The sequence below is a fragment of the Chinchilla lanigera genome, unplaced genomic scaffold, assembly GCF_000276665.1.
Source record: "Chinchilla lanigera isolate Chin_1 unplaced genomic scaffold, ChiLan1.0 scaffold00065, whole genome shotgun sequence".
Classification (NCBI taxonomy): Eukaryota; Metazoa; Chordata; class Mammalia; order Rodentia; family Chinchillidae; genus Chinchilla; species Chinchilla lanigera.
In genome coordinates this window covers 6,287,127-6,301,754 of record NW_004955466.1, presented here as the reverse complement: position 1 = coordinate 6,301,754, position 14,628 = coordinate 6,287,127, and the positions used below count along the sequence as shown (strand labels likewise).

General features: G+C 49.3%; 1 protein-coding gene across 3 annotated transcripts in view; it reads right to left on the bottom strand.

Moving 5' to 3' along the window:
- Positions 1-14,628, bottom strand: part of Ppp2r5e (protein phosphatase 2, regulatory subunit B', epsilon isoform) — a 157,348-nt gene that overhangs the window by 118,931 nt on the left and 23,789 nt on the right. The window contains exon 1 of one of the 3 annotated variants that reach the window (XM_013521973.1): positions 582-653. The exons of the other annotated variants lie outside the window; for them this stretch is intronic. The gene's annotated coding sequence lies outside the window, so the exon portion shown is untranslated. Of the gene's footprint in view, positions 1-581; positions 654-14,628 lie in introns of those variants that run through there. 3 annotated transcript variants of the gene reach the window in all.

The following is a 14,628-nucleotide window of genomic DNA, read 5'->3' as shown; positions in this document are numbered from 1 at the left end:
CCACGGCGGAGACCTGCGCTGCTCCGAGCAAAGCTAAGCGAGCCTCCTTGTGACCCTCTGTGTTCTGTCCAGGCTGGGGCTACTCACACCCGTCGAGGGGTCTTCCATCTTCAGTCCACACCGCACCCGAAACACCCAGACCCAATCCGCTGGGTGCTTCTTACTCAAGCGTACACAGCAGTGACCGCCTCAGCCTCTAAAGCAAAAACGTTAGCATTTTTTGAGAGCCCTTCACTCACCTCCTCCGCCCGGGCCCTACACGGGGTGAAGGAGAGCAGTCGTAGCTCCCGGGAGCGCACAGGCTGGGGCACCCAGGCAGGCAGGCCCCAGAGCCCCTGGCAGGAGAGTGTGATACACGCGCTGGGCGCCGGGAGCGCACAGGGTCCCACGAGGTCGGCGGGCGGGCTGCCCTGGACCCGGAGCTGCACCTCCTCGGGTGAGGACCAGTTCACCAAGGGTGCAGGAGGAGGAGGAGGAGGAGGAGCACGAGGAGGAGGAGGAGCAAGGGCTATGGGGAGGAACGACTGACAATGCACAGACAAGAGAGAAACAAATCCAGGACACAGAAAACATGAACTTACTGGCCAGCAAAGGGAGCCCCTCTTGTCCACTGAAACAGGAAGGGGAGTGCAGATCACGGCGATGGGCGCTGCGGGTCATCAGGAAGAGGGAGGCTCAGAGCGCACGGGAAGGAGGAAGGAACGACGCGGGGCGGGGCCATCGCCTCATCTTGTGTGTGTCTGCCTATTCCATCCTTATGAATAAGCGGTGACTCAAAGACCACACACAGGGGGAAGCAGCAAATCTCCAAGGCCTGCTCCTCTTCATGAAACCGAGCCAGTCTGTATGCTAACGCCGCGCACTCCTGCAGGTAACAGGTGATCGGCGGGACTTAAATTCTAATGATTCTTAAAATACTACTTGGTGCATGCTTATAAAAATAGTGGAAACCGCCGGGTGTGGTGGCGCACGCCTGCAATCCCAGCACTCAGGAGGCTGAGGCAAGAGGATCGTTGCGAGTTCAAGCCCAGCCTGAGCTAGAGTCAAGGCCAGCCTGAACTGCATAGCGAGACCCTGTCTCAAAAAGACCAAAAAAATTTTTAAAAAGTGGAAATGAAACACTAATGGAAAAAGAACTCTAAAAGTTAAATAACATTCAACAAATTTAAGAGTCCAGGCCCAGTTTAAATCATTTATATTAACAAAGTTCTACTCTTCTAAATAAAAGAAACAAATACTACTACCACATTTTCTACTATATGGAATAAATAAAGACATGAGAAGCAATTAACTTGAATATAAATAGTTATTGGGTACTCTGAAGAACAAAGAAAATCTAAGATTATTACTACTTTCAAGGCATTTAAAATCTTACTGAAAGAACTGGATTCTTTTTTATACTAAAAGACAGAGAACCCAAGTGTGATGGCACATACCTGTAACCCCAACACTCTCAAGGCTGAGGCAGGAGGATCTCTATGAGTTCTGGGTCAGCCTGGGCTACACAGTGAGTTCAAGGGCAGCCCAAACTACATAGCATCCTACCTTGGAAGCATTGAATGGAGCTAAGCGCTAAAGTTGGCAGAGGACAAGGAGACCAGAGAGCCGGGAGGCCCAGACCAGCTGCCCGGGGGGTCGGGGGCAGGAAAGAGCACTGTGAGCCTGTGACTCAGCGCCCAAGCCGCCTGCCCTGCACATCCCAAGTGCGATCCACTGAACCAGAACCAGCAGGGCGTGCAGGTGAGAAGAACAACTGGAACCAGTTCCTCAGATGACACAAACACAAGGTGGATTTTTAAAAACAACTGTTTACCACAGCAAGGAGGCAGTTACGGAAAGTCGTAAGGACAAAAACAGCACACTTAAATCACAGGCTAAAATTGCAGGGAAGGCAATATTTTAATAGAATGTTCTACTACTTCCTACCATTATCCTACTATTATCCCTCCTCAAAGCAATGGAATGCATTTTCATATCTGAAAAGCACAAATAATCCATCTCCTCTTAAGTATCACAAAACGATGAGAACTGCATGAGGGCCTTGCATATTTTAGGAAATTCAGGTGGTAAGAGGTGAGAGAAAAACCGTATGAACTCAAAACACCCCCTCCAATGCCACCCAAATGTGGTTTACTAAGAAAAGCCTGAAAAAACAGAAAAAAAAAAAAAAACCTGGTAGTAGCAAAGCAAAACAAAACAGAAACTCTTTGAAGTTCTGATTAAGAATGCAGTTGTAAAGTCACATCCCAGTGTCCTCTAAGTCCAAAACTGGAATACACAAATTCATAGGTGAAATCTCTTCAAGGGGACAGGGAGCTGGGCATGGTGGTGTATGCCTGTTATCCCAGTACTCAGGAAGCTGAGGCAGGAGGATCGCTGTGAGTTTGAGGCCAGCCTGGGCTACATAGTGAGTTCAAGCCTAGCCTGAACTACACAGTGAAACCTTATCTGCCTAGGGAATATGAGAAGTTCTGAGTAACTCCAAACTGCCTCCGAAGTTCTCTTCCAAGAGAAAATCAGTCACAAGTATGGATTACTCCTCGCATGAACAGCCACTTGCATCTACGACCTGTATATGTTGTACAGATTTTAAATTTCGAAGTTCTGCTCTCGCCCAATACCCTTTACATTTTCTTGGCAAACAGTTTTTCTTGGCAGTCAAAAAACTTCCATCTAAGAAGTCAATCACACAATTGTTAACAACTATTTACTCAGCACATGGAGAAAGAAAAAGAGAAAAAACTCACTGAACTCTGCCTGGGGAGGGAAAACCAACACCATGAAGAGCAATGCGCCGTGCAGCCCAGCGCCTGCCCACTTTAGGCACAGTCCGCCCCCGGCACGGCACACACGTGCTCTACGAGCATCGTTACATAAACGCCACTGAGTCACCTTGTCACTGCCGCCTCGGGCAAGGTCCTCGGACAGCGTTTGCGGAGCGGAAGAATGGCGGGTGGTATTCACACAAATATGTCTTACATGACTCAGGTGAAGAAGCTGGAGATCGCTGAGGACTGAAGTAATCCAGAAATATTTCACAGGAAAAACAAAGTCTTGAGCCATGAAATCTAGGAGCACTGCTAAGCTCACTGATCCGGGAACTCCCAAGGAGCTCCCCAAGATGCACCTCGGAAGATGAAAAGGTCAATGAAGGTGGGGGTGAGTCCTCTCACAGCGGTGATCACAGGAGCGGTGTGCACGCTCACACCCTGCTCACACCCAACGGGTTCTCCACGCTCTGAGGTCTTCCCCCCTTCCCACGGGCAAAGAGGCCGCGTTCTGAGAGTCACCCGCTCCAAACAGTCACTGGGAAGGCTTTGAGCGGCAGCTGGAGACAGCCCTTTCGGGGGACTCCAGTACTCGGCCTTCTGCATGTCCTCTACTGTATTAATCCAGTTGGTTATAATAAAAAAAGAATTTTTGCACTTATATACAATAACTAAGCCAGGCCTGGTGGCGCATCCCTGTAATTCCAGCACTTGGGAGGCTGAGGCAGGAGGATCGCTGTGAGTTCGAGGCCAGCCCGGGCTACAAAGCGAGCTCAAGGCCAGCCTGAACTGCCTAGCAACACCCTGTCTCAAAAAGACAAAACAAAAAATAAAGTATTCCAGGCCAGAGGAAGAGAAAAACAGGGGTGGGTGAGAAAAACAGGGTAAATCTCCTCAGAAACAAAGCTCAGAATACCATACCACTGGGGATAGACAGGAATGCTGAACACACACTTGTCAGGCACTGTGCAGGCAGGGAAGGGAAAATCTCAGTCACTCAGGTAAGCGGTGGGGACTGCAGGACTCCAAATGGGCCTTCAAACCCTGGCACCACATGCCTTACAGAAAGGGTCTGGGGCCAGAAGGGCCCAAAGAGCAACGCGGGCGCCCTCTGCCTGCTCGCTGCAAGTAGGAAGCCCCTTGGTTACTTTTCTCACTGCTGAGACAAAATCCCGGACAACCAACGTTAAGCAGAAGGGGTTTATTCAGCTCAGTGTGCAGAGGCTTCAGTCCATCATCGGCTGGCTCCAAGGCAGGGAGGCTCGGCAGAGGGGTCTCGCAGAGGAGAAAGAGTTCATGGCGAGCAGAAGGCACCAAGCAACAAGTGGCAAGCCTCTCTGTCCCTCATGTATCATCCAGGCTATCCCACTCTCACAGAGGGGTCAGTCTGTCACACAGGATGACCACGCTCTCTTGGGGGCCAACGCCCTGGTTTGTTTACTTCCTTATTTTGGTAGTACTGGGGATTAAACCCAGGAAGGGCTTTCAAGCTAAATCCCCAACCCTTTGTTTTGCCTCCAAAAGAAAGGGCTTACAGAGAAGCACCGACACAACAGGCCCGCCCGGAGACGTGCGTGAACCATCCCGACATGGAGAAGCCTCCGGGAAAACATGCCACATGGCGGGTCGCTCTTGGCCCTGCCCTTGAGAGCCAGAGAGGTCCAGAGTCAGCGGAGGAGCAGCTGATGAACAAGGACTCGGAGAGCTGGAGAGTACCGACGCCCGACGACTCAGAGGTCCAGCTGACTGGGGACGCGAGGGCCATTCGGGACCTGGAAACCAGGAGGACCTTGCGCAATACCTGGGGAGACCCCCTGGAGGCCATTCTTCCCCTAACTGTACAGGCTGCGGTGGAGGAGCGAGTGGAGCTCCGGAGAGGTCTGCACTGAGACTTCACGGATTACATGGGTGCCCAGTATTCAGATTCTGTAGAACCGCCTTCATGGAGAAGGAGGAGCCCCGCGAAATCATGACTACAGAGGAAAAAGTGGACGGCCCGGTGCTGGACACTGGTGCTGGTCTCTCGGTCCTTCTTTTCAGCCCTGGCCTTCCTTCCAGCCGTCACACCTCAGTGAGGGGACTCACTGATGAGCAGGTAATCCGCTATTTTTCGCAACCCTTGGGCTGCAACTACTTGTTGGATCTTTCTTGCACATCTTTGTTTTCCTGGGAAACCACTTTGAGGATGCCAACATGAACTGCAGCAGCCACTGATGATTTCCTACCAATCTGTCTATAACTCTGTAATGTTTGTATTGTTCCTATGCTATTTCGTAAATGGATGTATGTTTGTTACTATGTGTTATCAACAACAACCATCAAGAAATAGTCAATGATTATCTGATTGATCACTCATGTATAGCTCAATTTGTTTCCCCTAGAGACCACTCTGGAGAAACCAAGATATAGTACAACAACCATTGATGATTTCCTTCCATTTTTGTCTGTAACTCACTATTATTTGTCTATTTGTTTTCCTGAGAAACTATCTTGAAGATACCAATAGGTAAAATAATGATTGATAATGTCCTACCACTTTGTCTGTAATTCGGTGAATCCCCCTATTGCTATGTTGTCCTTCTTTTACTCTTTAAAATAAAATAAAATAAAATAAAATAAAATAAAATAAAATAAAGAAAAGAAAAAAGAAAGGGCTTGTGACCCTCTTCCATCAGCCTACTCAACAGCAGATTTACAGGCATGTGCCCAGCACACAGCCATTTCTCTGAATTCCCGCAAAAAATGCGCTTCTGCTAAACCTTAGCTCACACTTCCAGAGCTCCTGCTGTGTGCCTGGTAGAGCAACACAGCTCTATACACAGCACTTCCTCTAACCTTGCCACAACCCTGCCGCATAGGCCCTCCCAACACCCGTATGTGACCAGCAGGGAAACTGACACATACAGACGTGACTCAGCCACGATCACCCAGACAGTAACTGGCAAAACTGGACTGAAAGCCAGCGTGCCTGCCCCGATCGCGGCACGGATGTTCTCAGGCCTCTCCCGGCTGGTGCGGACGGCCCCAGAATCCCTTCAGGCACTATCAGCACCCTCTTCCCATTAAACTGTTTTAAACCCCTTACTCTGCTTCGAAGCCCACTCACCCAGCTACAGACACCACGACGAAGCAGGCACCCATCCTGTGGACGGGCACCACCCCACAAGGCTACCAAGCGCCCAGGAAAGGAAGCCAGCGCAGGACGCCTCTGCTCTTCCGCTTTGAAATTTACGTTGTAGACTTGAACACAATTCAAATCAAGCACAAGTTAATCCTCACCTGCACATTTTCAGGTGCTCACAAAGTAGAAAAATACGAAAATCAGAAACTTTTTCAAATACAGCATTTAAAGAAATTAGACTCCTCAGTATTGGGGGGCTGGTCTTCAGATTCTGAGGCAAATGACTTACAGAGATTTTGCTGATGAAATTCTTGCATTATTATTCTGTTCTGGTTCTTTTGTTTTTTTCCTTTATGTTTTGGGGGAATTTTTTTTGAGAGAGGGTCTCACCATATAAGCCCCGGCTGGCCTCGAACTCACAAAGATCCTCCTGCCTCAGCCTCCCAAGTGCTAGTATTATAGACTGCTCAGTTATTTGGAGATGTTACAGGCAGTCAGACAGGACTGTGCCCTCGAGAGCTCAGTGCAGAAGACAACTGTGGGTGAGGTGCATTTGGTGAAGGTCAGGCCTCGGGACATAGAGGACCAACTACACCCACACCCTTCCCCTACAGACAAACAGCAGGGCTTGCTATTCTAAATAGAATCAATCATCTTGGGGGGGCGGCAAACCCCTCTAGCCCATTCCTGCCCAGAAAGTGCTTCCCGTTGCTTGCTGTGATGTTTCCTATTTGAGCCCCAATTAATCAACAGTTCCTAAGCAACCGTACTTGTAATCTTACTGGCTCACCGTAGTTTAGTCCCCTCACACCTACCTTGTGGCTTCCCATTGGATCAACATTAGCTAAGCGACTATCCTTGTAATCTTCTTAGTGGACGGCAGTTCTGTCCCACCTTGACCCACCTCACCTCGTGGCTTCACTCAATAAAACTCCCTTGAGAAGCGAGGTTGACAGGCAACCCACCTTCGGGTCTCCCTTCTGCCCCTCTCAGACAGAAGCTATCTTTCAATAAATTCTTCCTACTCTTAACCTCCGTTAGTCCTAGAACTCATTCCTCAATTTTAGAGAACATGGAGTTGGAGTTTCAGACACCCAGCAGGTTGGAAGTTGTAGTATTTCCCTTGTATTATTTGGAGGGCCACAGATCACCCCTGTTTCGCTAGGACTACGGAGGTGTGCCACCATGCCTGGCCTAGTCCTTCTGTTCTGAACTGTGAATATTTCCAATGCTACTGCTTACATGACTCATTATGTCTGTAATATCTTAGTCTATCATATGCACTATAATTTTTTTAAAATCCTGTTATTGCCTTTATTTTTAAATATTCTGTGATATTGCCTGCGAGGCCCTGAGTTTGATTCCTGGTACCCCCCCAAAAATTCTGTGATAGCCAGGCATTGTGGTGCATACCTGTAAATCCCAGCACTCAAGAGGCTGAGGCAGGAGGGTCACCACAGGTTTGAGACCACAGGGAGCTACATGGTGATTTCAAGGCCAGCCTGCACTACACAGTGAGACTCTGTCTCTAAATAAATAAATATTCTGTGATTCAAATATTTCGTAAGGCCAGACTGCCCTTTCTCCGATTCATTCCCACCCACCTTTTCATTCCAAGTAAGTGGTCAGCCTGCATGTTACCCACACACCTGCAAACAGCAAACTCATGGGGACTAACAAAATTCTGACCCAAAGTGCAAAACTCAGCAACGGCAAAGCCATATGAGACAAATTTCACTTGAAGGACAACTCCACACCTAGGTTAGCTGAAGCCCAGAGAAGTCCGGACCAGCGGGACTGAAGCTTTGGTGCCCAGGCCTGAACATAAGAGACTTGGGGCTTGCAGGAACTTCCAGTGTGTGAGAAGCCGCCGCGTCTACACTGCTTGCTCCATGTGCACCCAAATCCAAACTCGTGCACATGTATATTCGTGCATGTATGTAAACCAGACGCACATATGACAATGCATGACTAAATCTACTGACATAGGTATTCATAAAGAAAAATGATGAAAAAAGTCAAAATTGAATTAAAATTCTGCGAAAGGGAACAGGATAAACTCTTAGGCTGGCCTAGCTAAGCATCAGGCAAGGGGAAATCAGTGCCTCTAGCCCAGCAACAAGGAGACATAGACCCATCCTCCCATCTGCAGGGAAGAGCCACCTCCATGGTCAGGTGACAGATGTTTGATTACTTTTTTGGGGGGGTCTCTTTGAAACAGGGTCTTTGTAGGCAGCTCAGGCTGACCTTGAGCTCACTTTGTAGCCCAGGCTGGCCCCAAACTCACAACGATCCTCCTGCCTCAGCCTCCCCAGTACTGGGATTACATGATGTGCCACCATGCCCGGCCAGGTGACAGATGTCACTAGACACTCTTCCACTGGTCCCGTACCCTGAGCCGGGCACTGCTCTAGGCGCTGAGGATGACAGCAAGCAAGAGGCTGTCATCATGGAGCTTACTGGAGGAGACAGAAAGGAACACGGGGATGTCAGCTGGCTGTAAGTGCTATGGAATACAATACAGCTACAATAAAGCAAGCCAGAGACCAGCAGGAAGAACACCTTTGTACAGAGGGCTGTCAGCGAGACCTCTGTGGAGAAGGGACACAGAAATAGAGGCAGAGAAGGGTGCGGGAGGGAGCAGTGCTCAGCATCTGACTCTAGAGAAAGCCAAGCGCAGAGCCCTGTGCAGAATCGGTCAGCAGGGAGCAGCACTCGGAAGGCGGCCAGGGGAGCCAGGGAAGCGCCAGGGGTCAGAGACGCAGGCATCACGCAGTCCTGCAGCCCGCGGGCTTCAGGATCAGGAGGGATTCCTGTGTTACTCTGCATACGATGAGATGGCCACGAAGGTTCTGCAGAGAGGGGTGACGTGACCTGAGCGGCACACGTCGGGCATCGCTCCGTGGTCGTTTCTGCCACATCACTTCTCTAACGACTCCTGTAAGGCGGATATTATCGCCACTTTACAGTCAGCGGGGCTGAGGCAGGGGTGGAGGCAGGGAAGCTGGAGGGGGCAAACACTGACAGCGGTGGAGGAGGGGGTGGCCGGGGAGGAAGCGAGACGAGGCTGGAGACGACGGCCGCTGCAAGAGGGAAGCCCTCGAGACCCCGCGGCGGAGCGCAGGTCACGCCCGAGTGCTCCTCCGCGCTCGCACCTTGCGCGTAACCCAGAGCTCCTCGCAGCCGGGCACAGGCTGTCTCCTCCTCACACGTTCAAGCGCCCTGTGGCGGGCTTTAGCCGTCAGGACAACAGCAAGCGTGACGCAAGCCGAGGCTGGAAGTACGCAAAGCGCACGTACTTTGCCTCTCTTGCCGCTCTACAGGGGGCACAGCCAGCGCGTGCGGAGGCCCAGGCTGGGCCGCTGAGAGAAGACTCAGAGCGGCCTGGCGCACCCACAGCCCCAGCCAAGCAGCAGCCGGCCAGCCTGGCACGCCAGGGAGACGAGCAACAGCCCGCGGGCTGCAGGCGCCTGTGTGAGCCCGGGTGGGACGAGAGCCGCCACGCGGCTGAGCCCTGCCCGACTGCCAAGCCACACGACGGTAAGCTACACAAACGGCCGCTGTGCTACGCCACCCGGTTTTGGAGGAGTTGTTAACAGCAAAAGCTGACCCAGTGCCTCAAGATCCCCCAAATCAAAGGGCTTCTCCAACAGTACTACAAATATTTCAATCCTAGCTGGGTGTGGTGGCACACGCCTGTAACCTCAGCACTCGGGAGGGAGGCTGAGGCAGGAGGATCACCACAAATTTGAGGCCAGCCTGGGCTACACAGTGAGTTCAAGGCCAACCTGCACTACATGGTGAGACGCTGTCTTAAAAACATTTTTCACTCCTGACACAGAATGGGCATGGCGCTGATGTGCTGACTAGACAAGGGAAGAGCAGTAACTCACAACTTACTGTGTACCTCAGTAAAGTGCACGACAGCCACAAAGCTAAGCACTTGTTCAATGAAGTCACCGAGAGAAGAATCTCAGAAACAAGAATAAAAACTTTCACACCAACACAATTTACCTTCTCAACGTTCCACACTCCATTTCTGAAACCTAAGTACTTCACCCTCCTGCTGAATATCAAGAATAAGGCTTTTCCAGCATGATCGAGAGCAACACGAATCTCCTTCCTTATTGAAAGGAATCCCATCAAGCAGATCACAGGTCTGTCTGCCTTCCTTCGCTGATAGAGACAGGTACACAGATGGATCATGGGTGGACTCACAATGGGACAAACACACACCTAAGTCATGCTCTGACTGTTGGCATTTACACAGCATTGAAAGATCCCTGTGGTCTGACAGTACAGACGCCTGATCTAATGATCACCAGTGCAGCTCAGAGGCAGAGGCTGGCTAGCATGCACAAGGCCCTGGGTTCAATCCCACCATCATAAAAGAAAAAGTAATGCTCACTGATATCTCATTAAACCGGCAGATCTAACACATGACTAACCTCCTGCTTTGTAATTAATTTCTTAAAGTCAAGGTAGCAAATGAAACCTGTCCCTATCCCCCAAAGATGACCACTGTTAACAGTTTCCTTGAGGGCCAGGGATACAGCTCAGCTGCACAAGCGCATGCCTGCCAAGTGCGAAGTCCTGAGTTCGAGTCCCAGTTTAAAAAAACAGCAGTTTGGCCAGGTGTGATGGCAGACACCTGCAATCCCAGCACTCGGGAGGCTGAGGCAGGAGGATCATCTTGAGTTCGAGACCAACCTGGGATACAAAGTGAGCTCAAGGCCAGCCTGAACTGCATAGTGAGACCCTGTCTCAAAAAAGACAAAAATAATAATAATAATAATAATAATAATAATAATAATAAAAAAACAGTTTCTGTGAATCTTCTTCTGGACTATTTCTTTTTCAAAATTGAAACTGTCACATGCTGCAATTTTTCAAACTAAAATGTAATTCCGGAGCTGGGGGTATAGCTCAGGGTTAGAGCTCGACCTCGTGGGGATGAGCCCTGGGTCTCAGTCACCACAAGTGCCTACAACTCCTCCAAGCTACCCCCATGGATCGTGCAGGGCTCTCCGATGCCAGAGCTTTCCAGACTCCACAGTAACCTGGCATCAGCGTTACAAGCCCTGTTCAGAGCTCAGTATCGAAGACACCGCTCCTCCGTTACCACCAAAAAGAAGCCACAGCGACGAAAGACGCCACGCTTCCCCAGAAAGCCAAGAGCCAACACAGGAGGGAACCTGCCCATCTAACGGCTGGGGGGAGATCACCTCTGTGGGACTAAAGCAAATTGTTTGGAAAGTTAAATGAAAGTTCTCACCAAGGAGTTCAGGAGTTTGCAGACCTCATTTACATCTGACATGCAGAAATTACTTTCCAGGAAGACAGAAAAATTCTAGGAGACAGATCCAGATTACCCCTCTTCCTGAAGATACACTCAGCAAAAAAAGGCCTCTCGGGTCACACGCAGTCTTCTTGGAATAACACTGCACGGCTTTCAAGTGCAAAAGCCCAGGGTAGACTGAGTCTGATTACATTACGTACAACAAAACAAGAGCCTGGAAAATGAGGCATCTAGCCAATGACAATCTCCCCCAACACTGCACAATCTTTCAAAAATACTAACCACTACGTGTGCTTTGCATGTTACTCAAAAATTTAGAAAAGCCCATCAAATCCTTCCACTTCTAAGTGACACACCCTAGTGAGGGGGACAGAGGCATGGGCTGCTTAACATTCACTTCTTTCTGCATATTAAAAAGATTAATAAATGTTAATGACTGCAGGGCTGGGGGGCAGGGGAGAGAGAAACACAGCAAACAGCAAACGCAGACTTTCTAATTTCGCCTGTCCAAAGCTAGAATTAAACACGTTTTAAATTTCCCACATTAAACAAACGGTGAAGACAGACTGAATGTCCACCCGAGATGAAAGAAACTACACAGAAGGCCAGAGGGGGAGCTTCACAGCACTTATCGCTCATTGATCACGCCGAGCAGACTGCTACGTCTGCGCTGACAGAAATCCCTGTCAGGCTGGGCACAGGGGGACGGGGGACGGGGGACGGGGGGACGGAGCCACTGGAACGGCACACTCTCCTACCACTCACTCTTTCGCTTCCACAGGGTCACCCAGAGGAGACCAGATGAAGCCGGCGCTCACTCTCCAGGCCTGGGGTCACCCCCGTGCCCCTCTGACACACTTCAAGAGGAGCTGTGAAGGGCCAGTGATTCTCATGGATGGCAAAGCTCTGCCCGGTTTAAGCCCAAGATGTGCTGGTTTTATTGTTGAGGACACACTGGAATCGTTTTAGTGCCTGTGTGTATTTCTGCTCTTCAAAGCTGATCAAATAAATATTATCCTGTAAGGGGGATATTATCGCCACTTTACAGTCAGCGAGCAAACTGAGGCAAACCGAGGTCGCCCTGCTTCCAAGGAAAACCGGGTAGAGCTCTGACGATGTCTGCCCGGCTCACAAGTCTCTCCTCCGCCTGTAACTCTACCTACTGGACACGCAACATCTTCGGGAACCGTCAGCCCCCCAGCTTCCCAAGCTGCCCGTGTACCTGTGCCCGGCCCACAGCTCTGTACGCCCTAAGGAGCCTGCCTGCGAAACAACCAAGACAGGGCACAGAGAGAAGGGGAACTGAGTGACAAAAAAAAATCTTATTTAACAAATGAAAGAAACTTGGTACACTGTCTCAAGCTTCCCCAAAGCTAAAATTAAACCATACGTACATTCCTGCTTTGACAGAACGACTGCCTTTTTCAATCTTTGGACCTCTACTCAAACTTCAGCATCTCCCAGCTCAAGAAAGTGACCTGGAAAGAGGACTCTTCCTGGCACAGCGGGTCCATCACACTGGGCTCTGAACACTCAGGGCCACCTGAAAACCGTGGCCTCCCTCACTGCACACCCACCTCAGATACTCAGACATGCCGCTTTCCTGAAGATGGTCACCCGGTCATTTATCTTACCTGAACTCGGGGGCTGGGGATTTAGCTCAGCGGCACAGCGCCTGCCTGGCAAGCGCAAGGTCGTGAGTTCGACTCCCGGTACCAGAAAAAAAACAAAAAAAGAAAGGAAAAAATGCAGGAAAGTGAACATACTTTCCAGTCTGGACAAAAACTGAAGACATGTCAGCCATGACACTGCACTCCCCATCCTGGGTGAGTATGAGTGTTCTGGACACTACAGCAACCCTACCCCTCCTGTGAGGGAAGGAAAAAGGAAAAGAAAACACTAGTGGGATAAAGACTACATACAGATTTCATTGCTAATCAACATCGCACATGCACAAATCCCTAACTTCACTTCATAAAAACAGCTTGACGTAAATACTTACAGATGATGAAAAAAAACTAACACATGAAATTCATATCCTAAGCCACCTGCTCTGAGGATACTTTCGTACAACTTCTTCAGAGTCTTTTAAAAAGACTTTTCTACGCGTACACGGAATGAAAGGTGTTAGGTTAACAGCTATTTCCCGTCTGTCCGGTAGCTCACCAACCTCCCAGCCACACTTGGCGATGCCGAGCAGTCCCCCTAGCCGTCTCACGGTGACCATACCCCGTGTCGTCACACATGTCTACCTCTCCAACTCCTCACGCACACCAGCTGGCGAAGACAGGTGAACACCGCGCTTTAACGTCTGTCACACGCAATGCAGCGCACACTTGGCGGGACTCGTCCTTGGGTTCAGCGTGATGTACTAATTCTGACAGCTCCCAAATGTTACTTCACTCAAAAAAAATTTTAAATGCTGTTTAAAGTTCAGTAAGCAAATGAAATATCTAGTGATAAATTATTTTACATCATGTAGAAGATAATTTTTAATTTTTATTTTATTGCTACATTTTAGACATACATAATGATCATATTCATCATAGGGAATTTGTACCTGTACACGGTATATCTCACTTTTTTCCCCATTCCCCTCCTCTCCTTAACCCCTCTTCCCTCCTTACTTACAAAAGCTTGGTTTCTATTTTTCCTTCTATTCTTTTCTTTCTTGTCCTTCACTTCTTCCCTCCCCCTCCGTGTTCCCCTTCTCATCTGAACATTCAGAGGATGGATTTTTTTTTTTTTTTTTTTTTTTTTTTTTTTTGAGACAGGATCTCACTATACAGTTCAGGCTGGCCTTGAGCTCACTTTGTAGCCCAGGCTGATCTCGAACTTGCGACGATCCTCCTGCCTCAGCCTCCCAAGTGCTGGGATTACAGGCATGCGCCACCATGCCTAGCATAGGATGGATTTTTAAAAACACTCCCACTTGCCTAAACACAGTATACAAAAAGAGATCATCCTAAAATCTACTTAAGACCCGTCTCAAGACTCAGATAATAGTATTTGTAAGTAAATAACAATAGGGCTGGGGATGTAGCTCAGCACTACTGAGCACAAGGCCCTGTGTTGGATCCTTGTACCAAAAAAGACAAACAGAGTTTATATATATGGATCCATATATATAAACTCTGTTTGTCTTTTTTGGTACAAGGATCCAACACAGGGCCTTGTGCTCAGTAGTGCTGAGCTACATCCCCAGCCCTATTGTTATTTACTTACAAATACTATTATCTGAGTCTTGAGACGGGTCTTAAGTAGATTTTAGGATGATCTCTTTTTGTATACTGTGTTTAGGCAAGTGGGAGTGTTTTTAAAAATCCATCCTATGCTAGGCATGGTGGCGCATGCCTGTAATCCCAGCACTTGGGAGGCTGAGGCAGGAGGATCGTTGCAAGTTCGAGATCAGCCTGGGCTACAAAGTGAGCTCAAGGCCA